A 2908-nucleotide genomic window follows, 5' to 3' on the forward strand; every position below is an offset into this window, starting at 1 on the left:
TAGTACATCTTCAAGTATACCGAAGGGATAAGAGATCGACCGATCAGCTAAAGTAATGGTCATTCTTGTTGGTTTTGGTTCCCCACACTTAAGCTTCTTCATCATTGAGAGTGGCATCAGATTTATACTTGCTCCCAAATCACATAAAGCTCTACCAATGTCTACCGGTCCAATTGAACAAGGGATAGTAAAAGCACCAGGATCCTTCAGCTTAGGTGGTAGCTTCTTTTGAAGAATAGCACTACAATTCTCAGAAAGTGCAATGTTCTCATCATCCTTAGGCTTCCTTCGTTTAGTCAACAAGTCTTTCATGAACTTAGCATATAACGGCATTTGATCAAGGGCTTCACCGAAAGGAATATTCACCTGAAGTTGTGAGAAAAGTTGCATGAACTTCTTGAATTGGCCTTCATCCTTTTCTTTCTTCTTTGAAAGGTGAGGGTATGGAAGCTTCACATATGATGGAACAATTTGTGGTTTATCTCCATCTTTCAAAATTTGACTCTTCGACTTCCTCAAGATTGAATCTTCATCAATTAACTTCTCACTTTTTTCTCCCTCTATTTTTTTCTTCCTTTCATTTTCAACTACTCCCTGATCATTTTCTTTTTCAACTACACCCTCATCATTTTTTTCAACTACATCATTCTCCTCCACCTCAACTACATCATCAACCTTCTTTGGAGCTTTTGGAACTAAAGGTGTCAAAACCTTTTTGCTCCTCAATTCAATAGCATTACAAGACTCATTCTTAGGGTTGTCTTTAGTGTTACCTGAGAATCCGCCTTTACTTTGTTCAGCCAATTGCTTAGCTAATTGCCCCAGTTGAGTTTCAAGCATCTTCCTAGAAGCTTCATTGTTCTTTCTTTCAGCTTCTTGACTCTTCTTCATCTCTTCAAAGTTGCCTTGAGTCATCTTCATGAAATTCATCATAGTTTCCTCAAGAGCTGATGGCTTCCTTTGTTGTTGTTGAGGAGGAGTGAGCATCTGAGAGTTCAAAGCATTGTTATTTGAGTAGCTTAGATTTGGATGCTTGTTAATGCCTGAATTGTAGTATTGATTCTGCCTTTGATAACCTCCCATGAAGTTAGCTTCTTCATTTGATCCTTCTGGAACACATTCACCATTGGGATGTTCTTCACCACATAAGTCGCACTTGATTGCAGCTACTTGTTGTTGCTTATGAGCCAAAGTGAAGCCTTGAAACTCCTTAGTTAGAGCTTCGATTTGTTTGTTCATCGCTGCTTGGTTAGCAAGGATAGCAGTTTGTTCACTCACCCCAAACACTCCTCTTTCCTTCTTCTTAGCTTCAGCACGATACTCATTTCCAGCCATGTTTTCTATCAAAGCTTGGACTTCATGATCAGTTTTGCTCTTGAGACTACCTCCTGCGGAAGCATCTAAGAACATTCTTGTGTTTGGTGTCACCCCCTCAGTAAAGATTTGGAGGTATTGTTTCTCGGTGAACTCATGATTAGGGCATCTCTTAAGAAGCAAATTGAATTGCTCCCAAGCATCATACAATGATTCACCTTCTCCTTGCTTGAAGTTAGAGATCTCCATCTTCTTGTCCCAATACTTAGACATCGGGAAATATTTCTCCAAGAACTTCAGCTCTAACTCTTCCCATGTTTGGACAGTCCCGTTTGGAATTGTTAGCAACCAATCTTTTGCTCTTCCCGTCAAGGTGAAAGGAAATAGCCTTAGCTTCTTTTGTGCTTCAGTCACGGTGGCTGGTTGCACACAAAACTCGCAGGTTTCAGCAAAGCGACTCAAGTGTTCATGAGGACTCATAGCTTCAGTCCCATCGAATTGCTTGTCCCTTAAACCGTTGAGGACAGTTGTCTTGATGTCGAAAGCTACGGGGTTAGCTGGTTGAAAAGTGTGGGTCAGTTGACCGCGATGAGTGGCTAACCCGTAGTCTCCTAGTTTAGGTCTTGGTGGTACAACTCCTTCTCCTTCCATAGTTGCAGATTTAGGAGAAGAGATTGTTTCAGATTCACTTGAGAGTTGCTCCGGTACTTGTTCTCGAACACCCGGTGGAACGGATTGAGCTAACCTTTGCGATCGGACAGCTTTCCGAAGTGCTCTAGCAGTTCTTTCAATTTCCGGATCGTACTCTAAGTCGTCAGAGCTCTGTTTACCTCGCATAAACAGCAAAATACCTCAGTAGCACTGCACAACGCAAAGTAATCAAGTGAATATGAAAACAGAAAAATAAAAATTAAAACAGAAAATTAAATTGCAAAAACCCTAAATTATAACGTAATTGCCTTGTTGAAATAATTCAACAGTCCCCGGCAACGGCGCCAAAAACTTGATAGATCTCTGGCAAGTGCACCAAATACTATCGAAGTAGTAAAAATATCGTTCCCACGAGGACTGTTTTTAACTTCAATAATTCAATCGCGTTATAAAAATAGGATGTATAAAGGTTTATTTTTGTTTGCCACTAGGCAGTAGATTTGGTTTGATTTTATGAAATCAAATAAAAGAATAAGATTTGATTAAGAAAATATGGAGAGAGATGAGATCAGGTCTTCGAATCCTCTATATTTCCCCTAATTGGTTACTGCACCTATTATTACTAATGATTTTCTAGTTTCACGATAGTTAACAAATTAGCCCTAATCAATCCCTTGAGTTAGGACCCTCTTCTTAAACTACAGCCCCTAATTCCTTAGGTGGTCTAATAATCCTTGAAGGTTTTATGAACGTTAACCTAATATCACTAACAAACGATTATCTATTCCTAGACTAACCATGTTTATCAGAACAATTCAATTAGGTCTAAGTCGAAAGCTATGGTCAGTAGTCATTCGATCTCACAAAATCATGTTTATATTTGATCAGGATATAAAAAGCATTAAGAACAATTGAATTGAATAAAGACTAGAAATTCATTAAT

At 39.0% G+C, this 2908-nt stretch overlaps 1 non-coding gene across 1 annotated transcript; it reads left to right on the forward strand.

Annotated features, from left to right (window-relative positions):
• The first annotated feature begins 1465 nt into the window (after positions 1 to 1465).
• Positions 1466 to 1572, forward strand: LOC146908018 (small nucleolar RNA R71). The gene has a single exon (XR_015020969.1). It is a non-coding gene; the product is annotated as a small nucleolar RNA R71 (small nucleolar RNA).
• The last annotated feature ends 1336 nt before the right edge of the window (positions 1573 to 2908 follow it).

The sequence above is a fragment of the Medicago sativa genome, chromosome 7 (assembly GCF_051527215.1).
Source record: "Medicago sativa cultivar Bolivia chromosome 7, Bolivia_mono, whole genome shotgun sequence".
NCBI lineage: Eukaryota > Viridiplantae > Streptophyta > Magnoliopsida > Fabales > Fabaceae > Medicago > Medicago sativa.